The following is a 13,959-nucleotide window of genomic DNA, read 5'->3' on the forward strand; positions in this document are numbered from 1 at the left end:
CTTGGGGGGTGGCGTGTTATGGGTGAAGGGGCGGGTGTTTGGGGGTGAGTTGTTATTGGTCAGGGGCGGGTGTTGGGGGGAGGGGTGTTATGGGCGACTGGGCGGGTGTTGGAGGGTGGGGTGATATGGGTCACGTGCGGGTGTTGGGGGGTGGGGTGTTATGGGTGACGGGGCGGGTGTTGGGGGTGGGGTGTTTTGGTTCGGGGGCTGGTGTTGGGGGTGGGGTGTTTTTGGTGACTGAGCGGGTGTTAGGGGTGGGGTGATATGGGTCAGGTGCTTGTGTTGGGGGGTGGGGTGTTATGGGTGATGGGGCAGGTGATGGGGGGTGGGGGTGATATGGGTGGGGTGCGTTTGTTGGGGGGTGCAGTGTTATGGGTGACGGGACGGGTTTTGGGGGTGGGGTGTTATGGGTGACATGGTGGGTGTTGCGGTTGGGGTGTTTTTTGGTACGGGGTGGGTGTTGGGGGTTGGGGTGTTATGTAACGGGGAGGATGTTGGGGGGTAGGGTGTTATGAGTCAGGGCGGGTGTTGGAGTATGGGGTGTTATGGGTGTAGGGGCGGGTGTTGGGGGGTGGGGTGTTATGGGTCGGGGCGGGTGTTTGGGGGTGGGGTGTTATGGGTGACGTGGCTGATGTTGTGGGGTGGGGTGTTATGGGTAACAGGGAGGGTGTTGGGGGTTGGGGTGATATGCGTTGGGTGCGGGTGTTGGGGGCGGGTTGTTATGAGTGACCGGGCGGGTGTTTGGGGGTGGGGTGTTATGGGTCGGGGGAGTGTGTTGGGTGTGGGATGTTATGGGTGACGGGGCGGGTGTTGGAGGGTGGGGTGTTATGCGGCGGCGGCGGGTGTTGGGCAGTATGGTGTTATGGGTCGGGTGGGGATCTTGGGGGGTGGGGTGTTATGGTTCGGGGGCGGGTGTTCGGGGTGGGGTGTTACGGGTAACGGCGGGTTTTGGGGGTGGGGGTGATGTGGGTCGGGTGCGGATGTTGGGGGGTAGGGTGTTATGGGTAACGGGGCGGGTTTGGGGGTAGGGTGTTATGGGTCTGGGGCGGGTGTTGGGGGGTGGGGTGTAATGGGTCGTGGGCGGGTGTTGGTTGCTGGGGTGTTATGGGTCGGGGCGGGTGTTGAGGGGTGGGGTGATATGGGTCACGGGGCAGGTGTTGGGGGTGGGGTGTTTTGGTCGGGGGGCGGGTGTTGGGGATTGGGTGTTATGGGTAACGGGGCAGGTGTTGGGGGGTGGGGTGATGTGGGTCGAGTGCGGGTGTTGGGGCGTGGGGAGTTATGCGTCATGGGGCAGGTGTTGCGGGGTGGGCTGTTATGCGTAACGGTGCGGGTGTTGGGGAGCGGGGTGATATGGTTCGGGTGCATGTGTTGGGGTGTTGGGTGTTATGTGTGACGGGGCGGGTGTTGGGGGATGGGGTGTTATGGGTCGGGGGAGGGTGTTGGGGGGTGAGGTGTTATGGGTCGTGGGTGGGTGTTGCTTGCTGGGGTGTTATGGTTCGGGGGCAGGTGTTAGGTGGTTGGGTGTTATGGGTGACGGGGCGGGTTTGGGGGTGTGCGGTGATATGGGTCGGGTGCGTGTGTTGGGGGGTGGGGTGTTATGGGTGACGGGGGGGTGTTGGGGGTGGGGTGTTTTGGTTGGGGGCGGGTGTTGGGGGTTGGGTGTTATGGGTCGGGGAGGGTGTTGGGGGATGGGGTGTTGTGGGTGACGTGGCGGGTGTTCGGGGTTGGGGTGTTATATGTCCGGGACGGACTTTTGGGGTTGGGGTGTTATGGGTCGGGGGCGGGTGTTGGGGGGTGGTGTGTTATGGGTGACGGGGCGGGTGTTGGGGGGTGGGGTGTCATTGGTCGGGGGCGGGTTTTGGGGAGTGCGGTGTTATGGGTGACGGGGCGGGTGTTGGGGGTGGAGTGTTTTGGTTGAGGGGCAGGGGTTGGGGTGTTATGGGAAGGGGAAGGTGTTGGGGGGTGGGGTGATATGGGTGACAGGGCGGGTGTTGGGGGGTGGGGTATTATGAGTCGGGTGCCGGTGTTGGGGGTGGGGTGTTATGGGTGACGGGGCGGGTGTTGGGGGTGGGGTGTTTTGGTTGGGGGGCGGGTGTTGGGGGTTGGGTGTTATGGGTAACGGGGCTGGTGTTGGGGGGGTCGGGTGTTATAGGTCAGGGACGGGTGTTGGATGGTGGGGTGTTATGGTTTGGGGCGGGTGTTGGGGTGTGGGGTGTTATGGGTGACGTGGCGGGTGTTCTGGTTTGGGGTGTTATGGGTCCGGGACGGACTTTTGGGTGTGGGGTGTTATGGGTCGGGGGCGGGTGTTGGGGGGTGGTGTGTTATGGGTAACGGGGCGGGTGTTGGGGGGGTGGGGTGTTATTGGTTGGGGGCGGGTTTTTGGGAGTGCGGTGTTATGGGTGACGGGGCGGGTGTTGGGGAGTGTGGTGTTTTGGGAAACGTGGTGGGTGTTGGGTGTTGGGGTGTTATGGGTCGGGGGCGGGTGTTGGGGGGTGAGGTGTTATGGGTCGGGGGTGGGTGTTGGGGTGTGGGGTGTTATGGGTGATGGGGCTTGTGTTGGGGGATGGGGTGATATGGGAGGGGGAGGGTGTTGGGGGTGGGGTGATATGGGTGATGGGGCGGGTGTTGGGGGGTGGGGTAATATGTGTCGGGGGCGGGTGTTTGGGGGTTGTGGTGTTATGGGTGACGGGGATGGTTTGGGGGTGCGGTGATATGGGTCTGGTGCGGGTGTTGGGTGGTGGGGTGTTGTGGGTGATGGGGCGGGTGTTGGCGGTGGGGTGTTTTGATTCGGGGGCGGGTGTTGGGGGTGGGGTGTTATGGGTTGGGGCGGGTGTTGGGGGTGGGGTGTTATGGATGATGGGGCGGGTGTTGGAGGGTGGGGTGATGTGGGTCGGGGGCGGGTGTTTGGGCGTGGGGTGTTATGGGTAACAGGACGGGTATTGGGGGCTGGGGTGATATGGTTCGGGTGCGGGTTTTGGGGGGTGAGGTGTTATGGGTGACGGGGCGGGTGTAGGGGAGTGGGGTATTATGAGTCGGGGGCGTGTGTTTGGGGGTGGGGTGTTATGGGTGACGTGGCAGGTGTTGGGGGGTGGGGTGTTATGGGTCAGGTGCCGGTGTTGGCGTTTGGGGTGTTATTGGTAACGGGGCGGGTCTGGGGGATGGGGTGTTATGGTTCGGGGGAGGGTGTTGGGGGGTGAGGTGTTATGGGTGACGGGGCAGGTGTAGGGGGGTGGGGTGTTATGAGTCGGGGCGGGTGTTAGGGGGTGGGGTGTTATGGGTAACGGGACGGCTGTTGGGGGTGGGGTGTTATGGGTGACGTGGCTGGTGTAGGGGGTTGGGGTGTTATGGGTAGGGGGAGGGTGTTCGGGGGTGGGGTGTTATGGGTGACGGGGCGGGTGTTGGGGGCTGGGGTCTTTTGCGTCGGGGACAGGTGTTTGGGGGTGGGGTGTTATGGGTGACCTGGCGGATGTTGGGGGTGGGGTGTTATGGGGCGGGGGCAGATGTTTCGGGGTAGGGTGTTATGGGTAAAAGGGCGGGTGATGGGGGGTGGTGTGTTGTGGGTCGGGGCGGGTGTTGGGTGGTCGGATGTTATGGCTGACGGGTCGGGTGTTGGGGGGTGGGGTGTTATCTGTCAGGGGAGTGTATTGGGGGTGTGGTGTTGGGGGGTGGGGTGTTATAGGTCGGGGCCTGGTGTTGGGGGGTGGGTCACGGGGCGGGTGTTGGGGGGGTTGGGTTGTTGTGGGTCTGGGGGCGGGTGTTGGGGGTGGGGTGATATGGGTCGGGTGCAGGTGTTGGGGGATGGGGTGTTGGGGGGGTTGGGTTGTTGTGGGTCTGGGGCGCGTGTTTTGAGGTGGAGTATTGTGGGTGACGGGGCGGGTGTTGTGGGGTGTTAGGGTGACGGGGCGGATGTTGGGGGATGGGGTGTTTTGGGTGTGGGTGACGGGGCGGGTGTTGGGGGATGGGTTGTTAGGGGTCGGGTGCAGGTGTTGGGGGATGGGGTGTTTTGGGTGACTTGGGGGGTTGGGTGTTATGGGTCGTGGGAGGTGTTGGGGGGTGGGGTGTTAAGGGTAATGGGGCGGGTGTTGGGGTGTGGGGTGATATGTGTGGGGTGCAGGTGTTGGGGGGTGGGGTGTTATGGGTGACGGGGCGGGTGTTTGGGGGTGGGGTGATATGGGTCGGGTGCGGGTGTTGGGGGGTGGGGTGTTATGGGTGACGGGGCGGGAGTTGGGGGGTGTGGAAGTATAACATTGTATAAGTATGACGTTGTGTAAGGGGACATGCTGGATACATTGTATATGAGAGGGACATGCCAGAACATGTTACAAAGCATCTGAGGGAGCACACGTAGGGACAGTTCGCTTTTGAATGGAGAAAAATTAAGATGGAGCCAGCGCGTCTAAGAAGCAGGCATCAGAATGGAAGGTGTGAAGGGCAGTTAGTTAAGTTAACTGGAAGCTGTTAAAGGAGATTGTTAAGGGTGGCAGGTAATTGAAGATAAGTGACTGGTCTCAGGGATCTCGAAGGGTGGTGACTAAAATCTTTTTCTTCTTTTGTCTGTAACTTGTTGTCCAAAAAACTGTATAAATTAAGAGACACAAGCCCCACTCGGGGGGCTCACTTCTAAATGTATTAGCAGAGCGGCTTTGCTAATAAAACAGAGTGGTGTGATAAATTGTGAGTCTGAGTCAAACTTTGACAATTTGGAGGTCCCACCGAGATGGCAAGCGGCTTCACTGAGGCTGTGTGATCCCTGACTGCCTTGCAGGACGATCGTGGCAGCTGGCGCCTGGACACTTAGTCCAAGCGATCCTCCACAAGACAGAAAGGTACACAGCAGCAGCGCAGTCTACGCCATCGAACTTGTTGGTTCCCACTCTGTTCGGGTAGGGGTCTTTGGATCCAGCTTCTGGAATCAGACGTCTCAGGTAATTATTATTTTTGTGCTTTAACCGGTTTGAGGACTGTCTTGTCTTTGTGTCTATCCGTCTTCCCTGTGGTGTGTGTGTGAATCTGGGAGCCATCTCTGTCCGGAGACTGGCTGACCAAGGGGTCCCCGTCCCCAAGGTCTGAATAAGTGGAATCTGCACAGCTGCAGCCGCACCACGCCTTGGGTATAACCCCTGGTGTGAAAGCAAGGGCAGTTGAGGCAGTAGCCTGTGGGCTCCTTTCTGTGTGTTGCACTGGGTACCGCTCTGCCGACCCCGAATTTCCTTCTTGTGTGAGTGCTGTGTGGAGTCCTCCTGGATGGGTAATCAGAAGTCTAAGGTAGAACAGTTCCCTAAGGGAACTCTGGCTTATTTTATGTATTTTAGGAGGGGTCCGGACTCTTGTAGGTTTCTTGAAAAATGGTCCAAATTAGCTCTAGAGAACCCCAAATTACAGTGGCCACTGTTAGGTTCTTGGGACAAGGATCGAGTGGACGCTTTAAAAAGCAAACTCGTCCTCCCAAAAACCAAATTGGAGAGAGGAGAAGTAGACTGCTTCATGCAGTGGTGGGAAGAGGCAAATCGTAGATGGACTGAGTCAAAACTCACCTCTCTTAAAAATTCTATCAAAAAACTAAAAGTTCAATTGGATGCAGTCTCTCCCACCACTAGTCCGATCGCTCCCCTTTGCCCAGTCCTGTGCAATGATCTGGATCAAACCTGACCCCCACCATACTCCTGCGCAAATAAGAAATCAGAAAAAGAAAAATCTTCAGTGACTACAGATAATGAAAGTGAAGAAGATACCCTCATTGGCCTCGCAGCTCTGCAAAATATTATGAAGAAGAAATCCAAAGCAGACTGCAAAGATTCTCTTGACATTTCTTCTTGGAAAAGAGAACCTGATGGGAGGTTAATGAGAGACTCTGATAAAACTATTGTGGCACCCTTACGAGTCCTTAAGATGGGAGAAAGTGAGTCCATATGGGATTATAAGCCCTGGACTCGTACGGAACTTTTATCTATAGTTAAAGGTTTTCCCAAACCACAGGAAAACTCTGTCAAATTTGCTGAGGAGTTTCTGTTAATCTGTGAAACCTATGAACCCTCTGAGACAGATCTCCTCCAACTGTGTAAATTGTTAGCTCCTGCCAGTTATTATGAAAAATGGTTGGCTGCCGCAGACTGGCCAGCTGAGGCATGCCACTCAACCATAAAAAGTACTGGCCCAGATTCGGCATACAGAGACCGGTGTATGGCTCTTTGGAAGCGCCTGCATCAAGCCATTCCCAAAGTGTGGTCTCCTAAAACAAACTGGACAGCAATACGTTGCTGTAAGCAAGGGCAAGGAGAAAGCCCAGGCGACTATAGGTCCCGGCTAACTGATATTTTCCTGCAACATTCAGGAATACAAGAGCCCGATGTAAATGGGCAGGGGGCCTTGGCACATGCATTTGTTGATGGTCTTCTCCCTGCCACAGGCAGCATGTTAAAACGAATAAGTGTGGGATGGGAGACTGAAACCGTGGACAAATTGCTGGCAGTAGCAGAGCATTGCCACCGCACTTTAAAAGGAAAGGAGGAACAGTCCTCCCAAAAGCTAATGGCTCTGCAGATACAGCATTATTCAGGACTAAGCAGACCACACCGGGGACAGGGACGGGGTTGCGAAAGGGGGCGGGGGGCTGGATTAACTGGGGTTTGTAACTACTGTAAACAGCCTGGACGCTGGAAAAAAGAGTGTCCAAGACGACCTAATAATTGTATGGGAAATCAAGTGAACCCCCCGCTGGTTCCTCCAGCTGATCCCCAACCCTATTTTTCACCCCAACAATGACGGGATGCTGGGGAACCTCAGAAAGTTTTAGCTCCCTTATTACCTCTGTCCCCTACTGGAGAATGTGTCCTGACTGTAAATGATTCTCTCTCCCTTTCCTTGTTGATACTGGAGCTTCTCTTTCTACAATCCGCACCACTGACTTGCCTGTGGTTCCCCGATCTGGAAAATCTGTGTCTGCTGTTGGCATTACAGGGATCCCGACCTCTTTTCCCCTCTCAGAACCTTTGTCTGTTCAGGTCGGTCCCCTCTCTGAGGAGCACGCATTCCTCCTCTCTGATTCCACCCCTGCAAACCTTCTGGGACGGGACTTGCTATGCAAACTTGGCTGTTCTATTTACTGCTCCCCAGATGGTGTCTATCTGCAAATCCCTCAGTCTTCCTTATGTGATTCTGTAGCCTCCCTGCTGTCTGAAACTTCCCTCTCCACTCCGGTCCCTTGCTGTCCCTTAACTCCGTCCCTAGAGCACCTAATCTCTCAGGTTCCTTCCTCCCTATGGCCATCTCACCCATCTGAAGTGGGCCGATTAAATACTGACCCAGTTCGGATTACTGTAGACAATTCCAAACCTCTGCCTCGCCTGTCTCAGTATCCTTTGAATCCTGAGGCAGAGGCTGGGATTGCTCCAGTTATATCTGCATTAAAAGAACAAGGAATTATTGTCCCTTGTTCCAGCCCCTGTAACACCCCTATCCTCCCAGTTCAAAAGGCTGATGGCAAATCGTGGCGATTTGTTCAAGACCTTCGAGCTATTAACCGTACTGTCATACCTTCTTTTCCAGTGGTTCCTAACCCCGCTACAATACTAGCGTCTATTCCTCCAAATGCAACCCACTTTACTGTTGTAGATTTGTGCTCCGCTTTCTTCTCTGTCCCAGTTCACTCTGAATCCCAGTATCTCTTTGCCTTCTCCTACAAGGGTCAGCAATATACATGGACTACCCTTCCCCAGGGGTATACAGAGAGTCCATCCTATTTTTCTCAAGCCCTAGCCAGGGATCTCGCTGATCTGGTTTTCCCATCAGGATCCACACTGATCCAATATGTGGACGACTTACTCCTGTGCTCCCCCTCTCTGTCTGCCTCAGAAACTGATTCACTAACACTTCTCACAGCTTTAGCGAACAAGGGTCATAAGGCTTCTCGCACAAAATTGCAGCTCTGCCAAACCTCTGTCACATACCTAGGCTTCCTTCTCTCCCAGGGCTCCCGTACACTCTCTCCAGCCCGGGTACAAGCCATCCTTAGCTTTCCCCAGCCTTGCTCTCCACGCCAGGTCAGAAAATTCTTAGGCATGACAGGGTTCTGTAGGCAATGGATTCCCCAATATGCTTCTCTGGCTAAACCACTCCAAGAACTCACTCGATCCTCTGTACCTAACCCCATGCCATGGCCACTTGAAGCAAATGCTGCTTTCATCTCCCTTAAGCAGAATTTAGCCTCTGCCCCTGCCTTAGGGTTACCTAACTATGACAAGCCTTTTACCCTTTTCTGTCACGAACAATCTGTTTGTGCCCTCGGGGTTCTTACTCAGGAGCACGGTGACAGAAATCGCCCGGTGGCTTATTTTTCTGCAACCTTGGACCCTGTAGCCCAGGGTTTACCCCCTTGCCTACGCGCTGTAGCTGCTGCAGCGCGCCTGGTCGAGATGTCTGCGTCCCTTGTCCTCCGCTCTCCTCTCACTCTCATGGTTCCCCATTCTGTGGAAACTCTCCTTCTGCAACGCAACACTGCTCACCTCTCCTCTGCTCGCCTCACGAGGTATGAACTTTTGCTGCTTTCAGCCTCACATCTCACTATTAAGTGCTGCTCCCGGTTAAACCCTGCTACCCTCCTTCCTTTACCTAGTGCTGCTATCACTGTCCCGCGCCCCGACCTTTCAGATGTACCTCTCCCTAACTCTGACTTGGTATTATTCACTGATGGGTCCTGTTATAGAAATGACCAAGGCCACCTTCTTGCAGGGTACACTGTGGTCTCTCTCTCTGAAACCATAGAAGCTGCGCCTTTACCCTCTGTGACCTCTGCCCAGGTGGCTGAACTGATTGCCCTAACCCGTGCCTGCTTTCTAGCCGAGGGGCTCTCTGCCACTATTTTTACTGATTCTCAGTATGCCTTTGGGGTTGTGCACGACTTTGGCACCCTCTGGCAGGCTCGAGGTTTTCTTACCTCTACTGGTACCCCTATCAAGAATGGCCCCTACATTGCCGCCCTCCTGTATGCAGTTTTACTACCATCTGCCTTGGCAATTGTTAAGTGTACTGGCCACTCAGCGGCAGACACCGAGGTGGCAAAAGGTAATGCACTTGCTGATGCTGCTGCAAAACATGCCGCCACTATAAAACCTTCACCAGAAGCGTTTCTTGGTCCCCTCTCTGTCTCTGTAACGCCACCATCCCTGTCTCATCTCGCTCAGCTCCAGGATTCTGCCCCAGAAACAGAGAAAGACTCCTGGAGTGCTTTGGGTTGCTCTTTGCATTCTGATTCCCTTTGGCAATCGCCCACCGGTACCTTTGTAGCCCCCCTCTCACTCTACCCGTCTCTAGCCGCCCTGCTACATGGTGTTTCGCATGTCGGCAAGGAGGGGATGGTCTCTGCTATGAGTAAGGCGGGGTGGTGGGCTCCCCATTTCAGCTCCTTTGCAATCCGCCACTGTGCCGCTTGTGTTACTTGTCAAAGCCACAATGTAGGCAAATCTGTAAAAGTAACACAAGGGTTCCGGGGTTTGCCTCAAGCACCTTTCCTACACTGGCAACTTGATTTTGTACAAATGCCAAAGTGTCAGAAATATGAATTCATTTTAGTTATGATATGTCTATTTTCGGGTTTGATTGAAGCCTTTCCCTGTCGCAAAGCTGATTCATTGTCTGTTGCAAAATGTCTGTTAAACCACATTATCCCTACCAAGGGAATTCCTGCCACTTTGTCTAGTGACCGGGGAACACATTTTACTGGAAAAATTGTTCAACATCTAAACCAGGTATTACATGTCACCCACCTGTTGCACTGCCCCTACCATCCACAGAGTGCAGGGGCAGTTGAAAGGCGAAATGGTGTGCTTAAAAATAAGCTGGCAAAAATCTGTAGTTCCACAGGGTTAAACTGGCCAGCTGCTTTACCACTGGCCCTTATGGAAATTCGGTCATCCCCATCCCAGAGACACAAATTGAGTCCATTTGAAATCATCATGGGACGCCCTGTGCGAACAATGACTACTATTACCCCAGTCCCAGACCTAAACCTAACTCACAGCACGCTCCTCCAGTACTGCAAAGGGTTAATGCAAGCTGTGAGCTCCTTCCATTCGCAGGTGCGAGCAGCTTGGCCGACGGAACCCACCTCTGCTGCCTGTCACGCTCTTGAGCCTGGTGATTGGGTCTACCTGCGGCACCACCTTCGGAAGCACGCCTTGGAACCCCGGTGGAAGGGTCCATACCAGGTACTGCTCACCACCCAGACAGCAGTGAAATTATCCGGCATCGCTGCATGGATCCACGCCTCACAGTGTAAGCCAGCGCCACCTCCAGGGGACCAAGCACCTCTGCAAGACCACACAGAACCAGCTTCAACCCCAGAAGACAAAGAGGAACAGCCTGCAATACCTTACAATCTGCGCTCTCGTAAGGGTTGCCAGAAGCAGAGGGTAAGCAGACAGCAGGACCCAACAAACAAGAAGCAGTAGTGAGCCTAGCACCTGCTGCCTGGTGGACGTAAAACCGTGACTGCGGTTCCCTCGAAAGGGGTTGTCGGAACCAGAAAGGGTCCTGCTTCCAACATGTGTCCTTTGAGAAGCTTAATCCTCAGCTACTGTGTCCTGAGGGTCTGGGGAATCCAAAGTGACAGTGACAATTCTTTCATCCAACAACAGGTGCAGATAGCCCAGATCCTGAATATTTCTAATTGCTGGGTCTGCAGCCACATCCCAGCTCACTCACAAGCTAGTATCCCCACCATGGCAATCCCTTTGAATTCCTCAGAGCTTGCTGGAGAACCCTATCCACTTAAAAGGACATGGAAGGAAAATGACACTTGGGGGCTGGGAAAAACATATGTTCCTAAACTTACAAGTGTGGTGAAAGGAAAGGGCCACTGGTGCTAGGTGTGTAATGGGACAGGGCTGAATCTAGGGAGGAGCAGCTGTCTCCAATACATCGTGTCCCATGGTGTATGGGACTATTCAAACAAGGTTGGAGAATGGCGAACCGGGTATGGAAAGATAAACTTCCTCTCAACCTGGGATCAAACCAGAGATTCAATCTCTTGCTCCCCCTACAGCCTCCCTGAGAAAAACAGCACCATCTACAAATGTCATGTAAATGCTACCTCTTCTCCCAGTGAAAATCATCCTGTGCCCTTTGGGGGATACTATTCCTCCTTCGTAAATTCTTACATGTCAAAGGGTTGCAGTCAACCCTTCCCAGCTTTAATGGGACATCATTGGGTTTGTGGGGAAAATGCTTACACTGTGTTACCAGCAAATTGGTCAGGTATCTGTTATCCTGCTCAGCTTTTCCCACAATTCCGGGTGCTTCAATCCCTCCCATGAAATCGCCTCCGTAATTTCAGGCGAAAAGGGAGGGACTTGCCAGATGCTAAATGGTATGTAGATAACATAAGCCCCCTAACTTGGGAAGAAGCTGTTGGCATTTCTTTAATCCCAGTAGCGGGGTAATTCACCATGCAAAAAGGCTTTTAAGGTTACAAGCGGTGGTTGAGGTCATGGTCAATGAAACAGGAGAGAGCTTAAAAGCTCTGGCCAAAGAAGCAGGAGCGGTCCGACAAGTGGCCCTCCAAAACCGTCGGGCATTAGCTATAATACTGGCAGCCAAAGGAGGGACCTGTGCTCTAATTGGAACAGAATGCTGTGTATACATACCTGATAATACTAATGAGGTAATAAATTGTGCTAGCCATCTGGAGCAAATTGCAAACCTTCCCCACGAAGAACCAAGTTCCTTGTGGAAATGGATAAGTAACTTATTCAATTTCTCTAGTCTGGGAAACTGGTTGTTTCAAGGAATCCTGACTATCCTATTTGGAATTCTAATAATCTTTGTGTGTTTTCAACTGATTTCTTGTTGTATCCAAAACTGCACAAGACACACCATCCATCAGGTTACCCCTAACCAGAGTGCTAATCTAATGTTGTTAAATGTCACCAGTGAAAGTAATGAAAAAGAACGATTGATGTATGGAATCCAGTAAGTCGTTGGTCATGGGCGTAGCCTTGACCAAAAGGGGGGATTGTGGAAGTATAACATTGTATAAGTATGACGTTGTATAAGGGGACATGCTGGATACATTGTATATGAGAGGACATGCCAAAACATGTTACAAAGCATCTGAGGGAGCACACGTAGGGACAGTTAGCTTTTGAATGGAGAAGCAATTAAGATGGAGCCAGCACGTCTAAGAAGCAGGCATCAGAATGGAAGGTGTGAAGGGCAGTTAGTTAAGTTAACTGGAAGCTGTTAAAGGAGATTGTTAAGGGTGGCAGGTAATTGAAGATACGTGACTGGTCTCAGGGATCTCGAAGGGTGGTGACTAAAATCTTTTTCTTCTTTTGTCTGTAACTTCTCTGTAACTTGTTCTCCAAAAAACTGTATAAATTAAGAGACACAAGCCCCACTTGGGGGGCTCACTTCTAAATGTATTAGCAGAGCGGCTTTGCTAATAAAACAGAGTGGTCTGATAAATTGTGAGTCTGAGTCAAACTTTGACACCACCCACAGGCCAGCGGCCACACAGAAAGAAGGAACCTTGACTTAAAATGGCGGTTAGGGAAGATCTGTGCTGACACCAGACTGAAGTGGCCAGAAGCCCGACCCTTAGTGCTAATGCATCTTAGAAATACACCTAATAGAAAACACAACCTCACACCCCATGAAATAGTCTTTGGCTGACCCATGGCAGTGGGATTACCACCCCCTAGAGTTGTAAAAAGTTTAAGTGAGGAGTTTGACTCTTTAACCGAATTTGTTATCCAACTAACTAAGCTTGCTTCCAGCTTACATTTGCAGGTGAAAGAAGCTCTCCCAGTACCTACTGATGTACCGTGCCACAACATCTGACCAGGTGACTACGTGCTTGTGAAGGAACATCGCAGAAAGAATTGCCTCGCAGCCCGGTGGGAAGGACCGTTCCAAGTGCTGCTTGTCACCCACACAGCAGTGAAGGTAAAGGAGCGCCTCTCGTGGATCCACGCAAGTCATGTACGCCGAACTGTAGACCCGGCAGAGCTGATTGACCCTGTCACCCAGGACCCCGCCCTGGAGGAATCACCTGAGGACGAGGTTCAGCAGACCGAGGAGGCAGACTCCCAAGCCAGACTGCTACCAGACAGGCCTCCACCGGAAGCTTTAAGATATAAACTGAGAAGTAGAACTGTGCCACCAAAGAACTGCAGGTAATCCTAACACCCTGTAACTTTCATAAAAAGGAAACTTCCTGCAGTATTGAGTGAATTAAAAGACTACGAAATCTGGAAGAGTGCCTGCAGAGGCAAGCCAAACAATACTAAATATCTGAGCTTTACTAAGGAGACTGTTGTGCTATTTGCTTACTAATTACTGTGCTATTACTATCCTTTCTATTTCAGAGCTTTAAGATACTATAATAAGATGGGGATTGTTGTCCTTCTCTTAGTAGTGAGACTAGCCGTGGTATATAACTTGCCACACCCTTATCGGGAGGCCCTGCAGGTAATCGTGTCTCTCACCAACGCAAGCGACTGTTGGATATGTGAACAGCTTACTAGAGGCTCAGAAGGCCTCCTACCATTACAGTTTGTCCCAACTCCTGCCTCCCTTTGGACAAAACACCTGAATTTCAGATTTACTGGTAATCAGTATTCCAAAGGGGAGTGGGTAAGTGCCCAGAATGGAACTGCACAGCAAGGAGTACATAGGTCCTGGGGAAACAGGCAGATCTGGCATAAAAATCCAATTGCCTCAGGGATACCTCTGACTCAAGCACTACATCCATCCGGGACTGTGCATCCATTGTGTTTTGAAAATGAGATTGGCACTGGTAAGGATCTGGGGTGGGTCCCAGAAAATATATGTGATCATAGAGTATGGCTGGAGCAGATGAAGGACAGTGGGTTACCAACCCAGCTGATAAAGAAAATTTCTCTCTAGGATGTAAATCACCCACTACCTTCCACATCACTCCTGGGTATACTTATTCTTTGAGCA

This window comes from Carettochelys insculpta, chromosome 17 (assembly GCF_033958435.1).
Source record: "Carettochelys insculpta isolate YL-2023 chromosome 17, ASM3395843v1, whole genome shotgun sequence".
Taxonomy (NCBI): Eukaryota; Metazoa; Chordata; order Testudines; family Carettochelyidae; genus Carettochelys; species Carettochelys insculpta.